Genomic DNA, 15,210 nt, shown 5'->3' with positions numbered 1-15,210 from the left:
AAACTAGAGGACTAAACAATTTGTAGTTAGTACGATAGATCTAGGAAGGTATAAGCTCAAACTTGGGGGAGGAAAGTTCGTTCCCGAACATAATTCACCGCTAGAGGCCACTAATTACCCTATCAACAATGTCCTGCTCATGGATATTCTCCTTCTTCTCTAGCCCTTTATGTTACCTCACAACCCCCCCCCCCTTTCACCCCCGGTAAAAAGGTTGCGCAATTCTCTTCTTACATTGGAATAGAAGGCGGGAAAAATTCAGGCTGACAGAAATATGACAATTCTCGTACAATGAAGTGCCAACGAGCTTGCCGCAGTGATAACACCGGTTGCCGTCAGATCACCGAAGTTAAGCGCTGGGGCTTGCACTTGGATGGGTGAGCATCCGTTCAGCCGAGCGCTGCTGGCAAGCGGGGCGCACTCATCCCTTGTGAGTCAAACTGAGAAGCTACTTCACCGAGAAGCAGAGGCTCCGGTGTTCTAAACTGACACAAGGCCGGGAGAGCGGTGTACTGACCACACGCCCCTCCATATCCGCATCCAGTGACGCCTGGTACGAGGGTAACACAACGGCCGGTGGGTATCTTTGGGCCCTCATGGCGGGGTTTTTTTTCTTACCATATAGTAGAGGGAACCCTCACATGAGAGTTTGTACCTGGATATTAATAAATCATGAAACTGACGACCTTTATTTTACGTAATAGAAATTTCCTATGCGGTAGTTGTATGCAAATGTAGTGAGGAACGCTAGTGTAACATGTAGAATGAATTGGGATGAGGATTTGAAAACAAGATGTATAGGTACAGTGTGGTGATAACTACTTCAGAGCAGAAAGTGTAGTTAGAATGGCAAGGAGTCCTAGTTTTAGTGGCTTTCATTTATGTTTTGTCACAATACGCTATTTAGAACAAATATGTCTCATTATTCTAAGAAAAATAAGGTTATTGTAAAGTTTTGAATTTCGATGGTATAAGTGGTAGCTGAATATACAGGTGGAAAGCAACAGTAAGCTGAAAAGATACGAGACGCATTTGGCTTGACAAAGGAATTAGTTTGTGAACTACCATACCTATAACTCTTTCTTTCTTTCTTTTGCTTGTGCCGTTTTTCCCGTTGATACGCATGGTCGGCATGGTTAATCGGATGTGGCAATGTTACTGGAAGGGGTGGCCGGATGCCCTTCCTGCCACCACCCCGTACCCCCCGGGAAGGAAATAATGTACCCCAACTGTCTGCGACTAGTGTAATCCATGGAATAGTGCAATAGTGTTCAGATGTCTGCGAGCCGTGTAACTGAGGCGGGACGTGGGGACCAGCCCGGTATTCTCCTGGGGGATGTGGAAAACCGCCTAAAAACCACATGCAGGCTGACTGGCACACCGGCTCTCGTCGTTAATCCGCCGGGCGGATTCGATCCGGCGCCGGCGCGCCTAGCCGAGTCCAGGAAGCAGCGCGTTAGCGCGCTCGGCCAGCCTGACGGTTCACCAACCTATGCCTCTAACCTACTACAAATGACTTTATACAGAAAGTTTTGAGCTTGGCTTTCGAGACATGTAAACGTGACGTGAAACACAGATCGCTGAAATTTGATATTCTCGTCTCTAGTGCCTAGGAAATGTTAGGCGCTTTTGCAGTACTTAGAAAATGTGAACAATCGATACTAGGATCAGAATTCACGCAGGAACGGTAGGATAACAGAAAGTGCGAAAATACTTTCTCTAATGAAGCAAATTGAGGGAACTAGGAAAGTGTGAATCCAGAGCAAGAAAATCAGCTGAGTATAATATTTGTTAACAAAGAAACTATTATCTATGGGCCTCAAACTTGTTGCCGGGGGTTAGCAAAGTGGTGCAGTGGTTAGGACACTGGACTGACATTCAGAAGGACAGTGCTGCAAACCCTCATCATCTGTCAAGATTTTCTCTTGCTGCCCTAAATGGTTCCACTGGAAAAGGCAGTCGATTCCCTCATCCCTGTCCAACCTTGTGCTCCGTCTGTAATGGCACTGTTAAAAGAAGGTGAAACATTAATCTACTTTATTTTTGCAACATGGGAGCTGTACCGGTAGATGCAAGTGATGGGGCACTTATATAAATACCAATTTAACGGTAACTGGAAATGTCAAAATTTGAGAAAACATTTCACCTCAACAGATTGAGGTCTGCACTTAATACCGCTAAGCACCTATGAAGAGAAATTTGTGATATTTGTAAAAATTACAAATAGGTCTAAAAATTATCAAAACAGCAAAATTTGCGCAAAGTTGTCGTCACTGGGTCTGTTGCCCACGACGTGGAATGCCACCGTGAAATATAAAACTAATGAGGACGCTGTATAATACCAGCAAAGCGCAGGAATAGCTGAAGACATATATTCGTAAATCATGTTCTTCATTTGTGTGGCCATATTGTCCGTAGTTTCTTTAACATGTCTGAGGGTATTTGCGTTCAGTCGTTACAACTACAAGAAAATGCGTGTTTTTCGCACAGGAGTCGTTTCACATTGTTGACGTAAAGCATCATCAGTCATCTGTAATTAAAAATTATGACGACTGATTTGATTTTCGATCTATGCAGATCGCTCGACATGACGACTTGAATCCCATCGACCATTATGGGACATAATCGAGGGATCAGTTCGTGCAGAAAATCCTACACCAGCAACACTTTCGTAATTATGGACGGCTACGTTCTCAGTATTTCTGTATTTCTGCAGGGGACATCCAACAAATTGTTGAGTCCATGTCACGACGAGTTGCAGCACTACGCCGGGCAGAAGGAGGATCGACACGATATTAGGAGATGTCCCATGTCTTTTGTCACCTCATTTTATACTAACGTTGCTGAAAACTATAAAGATGTACAATGAGAGGACAAAAGTCATTGGATAGCGATATGCACATATCCAGGTGGCGGTATTATCTCGTACATGTATAAAAAAATGGTTCAAATGGCTCTGAGCACTATGGGACTCAACATCTTAGGTCATAAGTCCCCTAGAACTTAGAACTACTTAAACCTAACTAACCTAAGGACATCACACACACCCATGCCCGAGGCAGGATTCGAACCTGCGACCGTAGTAGTCCCGCGGTTCCGGACTGCAGCACCAGAACCGCTAGACCACCGCGGCCGGCTACATGTATAAAAGGGCTGTGCATTGTCAGAACATTCAGGTGATTGATGTGGAAACGTTTCTATGTGATTATCACCGCATGGCGGGAATTAACAGACATTGAACGTGGAATGATAGTTGGGGTTAGATGCATGGGACATTCCATTTCGGAAATCGTTACGGAATTCAGTATTCCGTGATCCACAGTGTCAAGAGTGTGCTAATAACACAAAATTTCGGGCATTATCTCACTATGGATAATGCAGTGGCCAACGGCCTTCACTTAACAACCGAGAGCAGCGGCCTTTTCGTAGAGTTTTCATTGCTAACAGATAAACTGAACTGCGCGAAATAGCCGTATTAGTATTTTTACACCGGTCAACACACACTGAGGTGACAAAAGTCATGGGATAGTGACATGTACTATCATGTGCAAAAGTATCCGAACGACCTCAATTGTGATCCGCCTGACTTGCATGCAACCAACATAACGTAGCTGTCTACAACTTATCGTGATAAAGGTACAAAAAGTCTGCCTTCTTAAGGTAAAATACCCCTTATTATTACGAATTAGCAAGATAAAGTTAAAAATCATTCAGTGCCACACTTAAGTCAGTACTTTTGACAGAATTTGTAATCAATCTTTATTACTATATTGCATACTACATATGGTCTTTTTGGTACTTTATTAAACACGACACACAAAAATTTGGGAGATATGAATCAGCAGCAATGTAACTCCCATATGATTCACAACAGCTGACCAAGTGATCTGTGAAGCTTACACTTGACATTTAACGGCAGTCATTAACATTCCTTCATTTTGAATACTGTTCTACCTCCAGATTTCGCATTTTACAAGTATCGTTGCTAAGCGCAAATAAATAAAGAAAGGAAACACGATATCTGCTCTCAAATAAATGTTTCAACAATTCATTTAATTTTAATGTGAATAACGAAGAAATGGAAATTTCCGACATTAAATCGAAAAGTATTCCCTATACATGGAAGGAACTACATAATTAGTTTATTTGGGCAGATTGTCCTAAAAATGATCAAAGAGCATATACCTTTCCTTCAATCACATGTGTAGTAGCAGCATAATGAAGATAATAATAGCAGTCACGACAGTAATCTACGAATTATCTGGTAACCTCACAAGCTACAGTTGTATTTCTCGAACTTAAACATTAGTTGTCATAGAAAAAATTTCATATTAGCATCAAACCGCACATATGAAGGCTAGCATGGTCCCTATATCACGCAGTCATGAGGTTAGAATAATATCCGTATTAGAAACTAGCGGGTAATTAACCAGTTAATCTAGAGAGCCGAATTTTTTCACAGCTTCGCATCGCATCGTCGGACATAACTACATAATCGATACGTTGTCAAGTGTGAGTTGCAGTGGTCTGCTGGGTTGATCGTCGTTTAACAATTGCGAGGTATAGGTTCGACTCTCGCTCATAGCGTTCACTTTTCACATTCACGAAAAGATCTAATTCACCTATGGTAACGACAAGTCCAGAATGTTCGGTCGCACAGTGGTTCAGATTCCGCATTAAACACAATACCCCTTCACTACCAACAGCGTCAGAGCCTGTTTAAATGGCGCCATAGCAAAGGCGGTAGCCACGTAAGGTACAAACTCTGTCGCCAGTAAACTAGCACTAAAAGTTTATTTCATTTAATTTAGGAATTGTTATTTCGTTCACAGTGTTCATATTTAATTTTAACTTGAGACGTTGCAATTTTTGGTCCTCGACTGGAATTCGAATTCGGATCTCTAGGAATGGAAAGTATCAGGAATGCAATCCTGGTCCAGCACAAACATATTCATAATTTCATTTTACGCCCTAGCATGTGCACACTGACCTACCACCGAAAAATAATTTGCATATTTAATGTCTGTTCATGAATAGTCAACAATAACGATAGGTACCGTTATTTGTAGTGAAAAATGAGAGCATCTCACTACTGGTGAGCAAGCAGTTGATACTTAACGTCCATTTATGGATGGGAAACAGCGACAATGCGAGCCGGGTTCAATTCCCGGGCAAGCAAAGCAAAGTGTACCCTCATCCCATATTGATACAGCTCGCTGCTGGTAAACAAATTCTGTTTCTAACATCTGATTTTACTTAGTTAACAGTCCGATAACGTGCTGGGTAGAAAATCCCATCACAACATTTTAAATCATAGCAGTCCAATTTTCAGCACACGCATACTTGGTTTTTTGTTAAGGAGAGTATATTAAACGTGTTTCGTGGTTAGTTAAGAGGGTGATAATAGTTTTGATGTAGTAGAAAAAATTTCGTCGTTTCGTTTCAGGTTCAGATGTGTTAACTAATACTGGTGAAAACCTTTATATTTCACGTCTCTTTAAGGCTAGTCAACATTGATGATCGTTGCCTTGATCAAGTCCCGGGCAAGTGCGTAAGTGTATTTTAGTTAGTAGCGCCTACGTCTACTGGGTTTCTGTCCAGATCCAGAACAAAAATTTCTTCTTGTCATTTATAGTTCAAACATGTGGGCAAATAATTCTTCATAAGTAATTAGTACAGTGATGTTACTGATTATAGCCGGCCGTTGTGGCCGAGCGGTTCTAGGCGCTTCAGTCTGGAACCACGCGACCGTTACGGTCGCAGGTTCGAATCCTGCCTCGGGCATGGATGTGTGTGATGTCCTTAGGTTAGTCAGGTTTAAGTAGTTCTAAGTTCTAGGGGTCTGATGACCTCAGATGTTAAGTCCCATGGTGCTCAGAGCCATTTACTGATTATACTCCATTAATATTGCGGTTTCTATAGAGCGTTTATCGCTGTTTATAGCGTTTTCTTAAACTAGTTCCTTCAACGACCAGTTTATGGAAAAACCAATCGTCACTGGGACATTTAGCAGGGGCAGGAAAACCTTATACGTAGGATAAACACTTCGAACTGTCGTAGATCTTTATTAGTCCAGACATTGTCTCAGAATATCTTGTTCATGCAAACATTTACTTTGTTTAAGGATCGCTACATAGTTTATGTGCCATAGTTGGTTGTGTCAGATCGTAACGAGATGGCAACGCTTTTGAAAATCATTGTAAACTGTACGAGCGTTAAGGACTAACTCATCTCTAATTACATGTTCTTCTAGTTATTGCAGTATCATGGTGTGATGTTACATCGCACTGATTGCCTTAAAGGACAGTGTTGTCTAGTGGTCTCTCTTGGTATCCATTTTGTATAGTCTAACGACTGTACCGCAAAGCGATTAGAGGACCCGCTAGACAGCTACGTTATGTTGGTTGCATGCAAATCAGGCGGATCACGATTCAGGTCGTTCGGATACTTTTGCGCATGATAGTACATACGCAGACGGTGGCAGTACCTAGTAAACAAAACAGTGCATTGTCGGAGCTGTCATTTGTACTCAAGTGATTAATGTGAAGAGGTTTCCAACGTGATTATGCCCGCACTATGAGAGTTGACAGACTTCGAGCGCGGAATGGTAGTTGGAGCTAGACGCAAGGGACTTTCCACTTCGGAAATCGTTAGGGAATTCACTGTTACGTGATCCACAATGTCAAGAGTGTGCCGAGAATACCAAATTTGAGGCAACACGTCTTACGATGGGCAACGCAGTGGCCGACGGCCTTCATTGAACGACCGAGAGCAGGGGCGTTTGCGTAGGGTTGTCATTGCTAACAGACAAGCAACACGGCGATAAATAACCGTAGAAACCAACGTAGGCCGTCTGAAGGAAGTATATGTTAAGACAGTGCTGCTAAATTTGTCGTTAATGGGTATGGTAGAAGACGACGGACGCGAGTGCCTCTGCTAACAGCACTATATCGCCTGCACCGCCTCCCCTGCTCTCGTGATCATATCCGTTGGACCCTAAATTACTGGATAAACGTGCCTTGGTCAAGCGAGTCCTGATTTCGGATTTCAGTTGGTGAGAGCTGATGGCAGGGTTCGAGTGAGACGCCGACCCCACGAAGCCATGGAACCAGGTTGTCAACAACACATTGTGCAAGCTGGTGGTGGCTCCATATTGGTGTGGGCGGTGTCTACATGGAATAGATTGGTTCCTCTGGTCCAGCTGAACTATTCACTAACTGGAATGATTATGTGTCGCTATTTGGAGATCAGTTGTTTGCAGCCATTCGACGATGGAATTTTTATGGTTGAAAATGCGGCATGTCACTGGGCCACAATTGTTCGTGTCTGGTTTGAACATTCTGGACAGTTCGAGCGAATGATTTAGCTACCCTGCTCGCCCAACATGAGTCCCATCAAACGATTAAGGAACATAATCAAGAGGTCAGTTCGTGCATAAAATCCTGCACCAGCAGCAATTTCGCAATTATGGACGACTATAGAGTCAACATGGCTCAAAATTTCTGTAGGGAACTTTCATCGACTTGTTAAGTCTATACCAAGTTCACTTGCTGCATTGCGCTGGGTAGAAGGAAATCCGACACGATGTTAGGAGATATCCCATTAGCTCCGTCCCATCATTGTATAGCCTGAATGAGCCAAAAATGATGCAATACACCAACTGTGATTGATTAACGGCTTACAATGATAAGGACTTATGAGAACGGTGCCATTTGGTCTTCCTGAGTTCAAATAGCATTCCATAAGTATATGAGTGAGCTCAAAGAGTCGTATCACTATGTTCAGTCACAAACAAGGTAAATTGCCAAGATGAGCGTTTATATCGACTAGACCACACAGTTTGATCACAACTTGGTATATCTGCCATGTTGCCTGCACTGCGATAACAGGCTCTACAGATTAGTACACAGCGTTGGCACTAGTCTCAGCCTGTCTCTGTTAATAATTTCACGCCAACTTGGCGGAATGCAACTTCTTCTATCTATAAATAGTAAATGTCTGAACTACCGAATATTTGGTTAATGACAAACGTTGTAGATGATTTGCTAGTTCCAGTATAAACCACGAGGGGGGAGATTCTCAGAGAACATATCCAGTCTCTTATTTTATGTCATGATCCTCGGATGCTCCGACTGGCGCATCAGATCGTATTCATCTGTCAAAGGCAGAGCTAGTATATGGTTCTGTAAACCAAGTTAGCTGTGAATTATCTTGTAGCTGATCTGCTGTACAGTATTCATTTCAGTCCTACGTATTCTTGCTGTGCTGTTATTTTCATAGATGTTGATGCATAGAAACAATATCTCATTGAGAGCAATACACACTGACTGTGTAGAAACGAGACAGTCGACTACAGGAGTTAAGTAATTATGACGATTAAGAGAGGGACACGCTTATTACCCATTTGAAATAATAAGTGGTGTCATGTATTAAATGTGACGAATAGAAGAAATTCTACCAGTTCATAAATATTGCACTGATGAAGCAAGGAAACTACGAAACCTACGAATTAGGAAGGTCTTTAATTTGAACCTAACTTCTCTAGAATGTTGATTAGAAGAGATAAGTTTTTATTTTTAATCTGAGATCTGCTGTTAGAATGATGAAGGGTACCGTAAGGATACTTTGAAGACACAAAAGCAATTTATATGGTATGTTTTTGAAGGAAGACAGCATTCATTAGCTACCGAACAATTTTAGAGAACTAACCTTTCAGACAGACTTTTAAATGACGGTGCTGTCTCCATAAAAACAAGGTCATAAGGCCGTCTATGGACGTGTACAAGCACACATTTCATTCATTTGGGATAATCTCTTATGTAGTGTATTACTAACTGGCCTGCTTGGAAGACATGAAAGAAAACATCTCGCCAAATACTGACGCCCAAAGCAATCCGGTAAAAGCACTACTGGAAATGTACGAGTGACAGTGACTCAAGTTTTTGGCCCGTAAGGCACACAGGAGGACCAGAAGACAGAAGACAGAACATTGATGTTGCAGTTTCAGGGAAAGATATTAGCATTATTCTTGAATGCTTTTCGAAGGAAGAGAACAGCAGCAGCTAATAATTGTACTGTCGAGATTGTACAGAGCATTATGGGGAAGAGGAGGCAAGAGAGGGTTGTTGCTACACCAGGGCACTTCGTTATCATGTTGACTATCAGACAATTTTACTTGTTCTAAAAAATGGTTCAAATGGCTCTGAGCACTATGGGACTCAACTGCTGAGGTCATTAGTCCCCTAGAACTTAGAACTAGTTAAACCTAACTAACCTAAGGACATCACAAACATCCATGCCCGAGGCAGGATTCGAACCTGCGACCGTAGTAGTCTTGTGGTTCCAGACTGCAGCGCCTTTAACCGCACGGCCACTTCGGCCGGCTACTTGTTCTAGAAAACTACTTAAGACGTTGGTCATGAGCATAAGTCATGGTGAAAGTGCTGAGTCACTGCTGGAAAACGCTTAGTCTCGTCCCTTATGGCTCAGCCATCCGCATAACTGTTGTCACCTACCATCGCATACAAACAGCAAGCAATCCATGAGTTTTGATGCAAGTTGCTGACTGTTAACAACTGCTAATGAAATTCGTTTCTATGTTCAGACAGAAGTGAAGCAGGCCTGTTTATCTCAAAGAAATAAATAACACACGGGAGAGAGGAACTAAAATTGTCGTGACTGTAAGACCATATTACTGTTTTCGTTAAAATGGCAGTGCGTGCTAGAAATATTTCGAATGATTTGACCCGAACACTCAGGGCAACTTTGTTAAGTAATTTTATAAACGGTATCTAATACTAAGTTACCTGTGACCCAATATCCACAAATTTTTGAAAAAAAAAAAGCGACTATGATATATGTGACTGTACCTGGAGCTTCCAATCTATTTATTTCTGTTTATTGTAAATGTCATATTTAGCACATGCGTGCGAGACGTGCACGAGGCAACTTCCGCTTCACGCAAAACAAAACAAAAAAAAATAAATAACGAATTGAGATCATAAATACAGCGCGTCCAGACTAGCGACACATGCAAAGAAATGCTTATAACGAAAGACCTCGGTATGTTATGTAGTTGGGTAAATATGTAATCGATAGAGATACTCTCCATGAAGTGATCCTCTCCGTTTTACAAAGAGCGCTGAGTCGTATGGCGTAAGCGCACAAATATTTACTGTGAGGCAGTCGTACTTCTGACAGTCAAGATGTTGACGCCACAGCGAAAGGTGTAGTGTGTCCTACGATCGACAGAGTTAAAACCTGTAACACCTGTAGCGGTGTACAAGAAGAGAATGGATTGTGGATCCTCCCACATCTAAACCAGTTGGACAGAACTCTTAGAGAAACGGGAAATGTGATTTACAATGCCGGCAAACATCCTAAGGCGCCTGCGAATGAAGATACCTTGGAATGTGTGCGCGGAGCATTCGCTACAAGCCCACGTAAATTCGTTAAACAAGCTAGAAGGAAACTAACGCTTCCTCTTTCGACAGTGCACGATACTGTGCACAAACGTCTCCGGTTGTGTCCTTACAACTCCAGTTTTTCAACATACTTGTATTAAGCCTGAAGATCAGGGCAGACGATGTGATCTTAGTGTTGAAATGTATCGTACAGACAAAAACGACGACAAGCGCTACACAGTGCCGCTCACTGATGAACCTAACTTTCACGTTTGTGGAAAATTTAACCGACATCCCTGTCGAATGTGGGAAAGTAAGACAATAAAAAGTAATTGAGTACGAAAAGGACACACGAGAAGCTAATGTGTGGTTGGGATTACAAAAACATGGTGGAATTGGTCCATATTTTTAATGTGGAGTCTACAGTGACAAGGCACACTTAACTCGTCATGTTGGCATTTCTGCAGATGCCTCCCGACATCATTTACCAGACGGATAGTGGCCCAACCCACTATCATTTTCATGTTACCACATTTATTTACGGTTCATTTTCTGAATGTTGAACTCGCCCTCGGCCTTCCGATCCGACTCCGCTAGGTTTTAGTGCGTGGGGGTTTTTGAAAGACACTGTATACAGAACAAAGGTTTGTGAGCTGGTACATCTGAAACAACGGATCTACGCCACAATAGAGGCCGTGACACTTGTCATGTTTATGAACATTCGGCGAGAAATGGAGTACACGTTCGATATCTGCTGAGTAACAAACGGTACCCACATTAAACTGTTGAACATGGCCAAAAAGATTTGAGCTCCTGTGTACAATGTTGGTTAACTGAAATTATAAACCTTAATAGGTACTGAAATATAAACATATGCTTTATATACTTCTAGAACGGATATCTTTTCCTACCTGCTGTGCATTTTCTTTATATAGTATGTGGAAGAATATGTTTCCATAAGTATACACCAGATTGAAACTATACTGCATGTCAGTAACGCGACCTTATATTTCATAATGACGTAGTGATAAAAAAGTACTTTAAAAAGAATCTAAAATATGAACCTATCCCTTCACACCTCATTGACGTCTTGCAAGCGAGATTTTGCTGGAACAGATTGACGAATCAGAAAAGATATTTCTATAATTTATTTTTATTTGCCACCTTTACACATCTAAAAAAAATTATGTATTCCTCTTTTGGACCTCAATAATTATATTGTAATGTTAACGCCTATTCTGACCTACTTCTCAGTTTCGGTACGTGGAAATACATCGATTAAAAACTCTGAAAAACGATCCCTCTTTATGTTATATAACTTCATGTCCTAAGTGACCCGTCAGAAGTAACCATAAATAAAGCAGACAAGCAAGCAATGAATTTCGGCAATGAAATTTATTTTCCCTTGCACAGTGGCGTAGCTGACAGCGTGACGAGAAGAAAAATCTCGTAATTTTTGCACGAATCTCTCTTCCGCCTTACGCTCTGTTTCATTTGCATATATATTAGTTCTCCGCCGAGGAAGTTTTGACATTGTATTATTCAAACAATTTCAGCAGTAATTCATGAGTTGCTTGCAGAACACGACTAAACGAACTAACCGAGATCCGAGAGTTTTGATACATGTTTCATGATGATAAACATTTTGTTTATTTACTTGGAGAGCAGCAACAATAAACGAGACGAGTCTGTTTCTACACTACTTGCTACTGGCTTAAGTATACGCCCAAGACCGAATGAGGTATCTCCTGCCGTTGATGTTCTTTCTATTCAACGCAGAGACCACACCGTTCCGCTAGCAACGTTTTCAGCTGTTAACTAGGAATCATGGCGACGGGAAAAGGCCGGACTGAAAAGACTAACGCAGGTCATGCAAAAATCATTCTTCAACAAATGATATCTAACATTTAAACTGTGATATAAAATTCAGGACAAAGTTTATGAAGCATATATTCAAGAAGCAGGGCTGCATGAAATTCTGAAGTTTGCAATTGCTGAAAAAGAATTTGAAAATATAGTTCCATTTCTTACTCAGCGATGTGAACACTAAATGTAGTTCCTTATTTTTCAGCCGAATGAGATCACGGAAATCGTAGGACGATTCCCATATCATTTTCTAGCATAGTACTGTGGTATCTTTCAAAATATTGTGTCCCCCACACCAACAGTTGCATGGCGAGTGTAAAGAACTGCAACTGCAGTGGACCAGAAAAGTCGTTATGATTTTCGGAGTATGTTATAACGGTCAACAATGATTGAATGATAAGTACAGATTTTTCGTTGTTCCTTAGGTAATATAAGATAAATTACAACATAGGACATCAAAGCCGCTAGGCAGAAGTGAGATAGTAGAAAACCAGAATTATATACCTATTTATTTTCTAAGTGAGCAACAACTCTCTTATCCATCAACTGAAATCCCAGTTGGCGTCGCTTTGTAATATTGTTGGCCCAAACAAGCTGATATTGGGAGATGAATTCAAATGACTGAAAGCTTTAGCTGGAAGTGCTAAGAAACAAGTTTCTAAATGGAGGAAGCTGAAACGGACAATCGAAGTACACAGTTCCTCCACTAGCACAAAAACTGTAGTTTTCTTCAAAATGGCTTGGGCTTGTATCCTAGCACGACTGCGTTTAAGAGAAGAGATTATAACACTGCTGGTACTGCACATTTGTTACGCGCAAAATTTTTTGACATGTAGCAAAATATCCCTTAAAACGTATTGAAGATAGTTTGAGACAAGGTCATCTTCGATATCCAAGAAAACGGTGGCGTCTTTCTTTTCCTTCAAACGTGTTACGTCTCGATTGTCCACGAACATGCTGGTCTAGTGCAAAAACCTAACAGCTGGAGAACGCTAGAGACCCGAAAGTTGTCCTCGCTCCTGCAAAAAACTGTACTTGATAGGTTTTTCCTAACCTTCATCTAGAGCAATATGGCGTGTACTGGTATCGGTCTTATAGATATATTGGTAAGATTCCATAGCAGAATGAATCTTTCATTCTGCATCGGGGTCTATACAGTACTGAAGCTTCCTGGTAGATTAGAACTGTGTACTGGACCGGGAAACGAACTCGGAACCTTGCCTTTTGCGAGCTATATGCGCACAATTCAAGACTTAGGCTCACAGATTCAGTTCTGCCAGCACCTTATAATGAATCATTCTCCTCTAACATTACCTTTATTTTGTAGAAATAACCGATACCATGTATATTACCGATTCTTGCATAGGTTAAAATTATCCCAGATGTTTCACTAAAAGAATTCATATGATATTGTATGCAATGTATTATATTTCAGGCTAAAATGTATAAGAAAGAAATTAATTTGCTACAATCCATATGAACTAATAGTTAAAATTACTCATCTTTTACAAATAATTGAAATTACCAAATTTCTGGCATACTTAAAATTCATATTATTAAACGCTAGTTATTAAATTTGTTTCTGGATTGATTTATGAAATAATGATACAATTTGGTAAACCATCTGTTCCTAGTGATTTATTAACTGCCCCTTGGTAAGGGCGCCCGCAACATCGTCATTCGTTATCTCCTCCAAAAGGGATGCCGACGCTGCATCATCAGGAGAGCCAGTGAGGGTCAGGGGGACTGCTGACAAGGCCGCATCATTGTGGTCCACCTCCTATGTAGTCGGCGATAGTGGTCGACGAATACGTGTGGCGATATCCATCTAGGTCGTCGCTCTGCTACTACTTGGAAGGTCCACAACTTGTGCCAGTTTTCATCTTCTTTGTCGCTGTTCAGAGATAGCATGGTGCATGGAGGGAGGTTCTTCGCCGATCCTGTACTGTCATCTAGTTCGCACCATGACACTTTCAAGACTAAGGCGGATGAGGGTGAGAATCTTCACTTTCTCACTATGGATCTCCGCCTAGCGATCAGGAGTTGTTGGGAGCATTGTCAGTTCTCGGAGAAGTGCATAATAGACTAGAAGTCCGTTGTTTGTCGGTGCCAGAATGATTTTTCCCTACCAAAACCAACTAACACATGTTTTAAAGTCGGTTTGACACATTCGAGCCACCACTCATGCTATGGCGAATACCGCAGCAATCGATGTTCACATGAGGCCCTCATACTGGTGTTAAGTTGCGTACTTTCCTGATCCCTTCGAGTGCCAATTTCAGTTTCCATAACCCCCAGCTTCTCGACACCATTTGCCTCTGAATTTGACCGTGCATTATTGCCCGAGAAAGTTGCGGACCAGTACTCCGCTGCTATAATCGCCTTCGCAAAGTCATAGGGAAGGTAGGTGCGACGGAGAGGGCCGATAGAAAGACTTGTCGCATACTTAAAGCCAGGGTGATCGCCATGTAAAATACAAGAATCAGCAGGACGCTGCTATTTTGTCAGTTCGGGACACACACAGACACACACACACAAACCAATGGACCAGTGTAGTTAGGTTATTGGTCTTTCTGGGACAGCACACTATTGAAGTCCGAATGTCGGAATATGAGCTCGCCCCACGACTACTCTAGAGTCGCGTCGTATGTAACATCAGTTACTAATTTAAGCAAGCCACACTGCAAAGAGTTGCGAGGTGGATTCCAAAAAGACCAATACAAGTGCTCTTCACATCATCTTATCATCTTCCAGCGCTTTGGGATGTGCATATTCATGTGAGAATCTGAATTTCAGGGTTGATTATCTATATGAATTGACCATTTACTTCGAAAGACACGCACTCTGGCGAAGGCCGCTGTAGCACGAAAACAACTCGAAACCGAGCGCCCCGGCGAGCAATTAAAACAGTCTCAGCCGCATCGACGAAGACATAATTTCA

The sequence above is a fragment of the Schistocerca nitens genome, chromosome 6 (genome assembly GCF_023898315.1).
Source record: "Schistocerca nitens isolate TAMUIC-IGC-003100 chromosome 6, iqSchNite1.1, whole genome shotgun sequence".
Classification (NCBI taxonomy): domain Eukaryota; kingdom Metazoa; phylum Arthropoda; class Insecta; order Orthoptera; family Acrididae; genus Schistocerca; species Schistocerca nitens.
The sequence above is the reverse complement of the archived record's forward strand: the minus strand, read 5'-3'. Positions refer to the sequence as shown.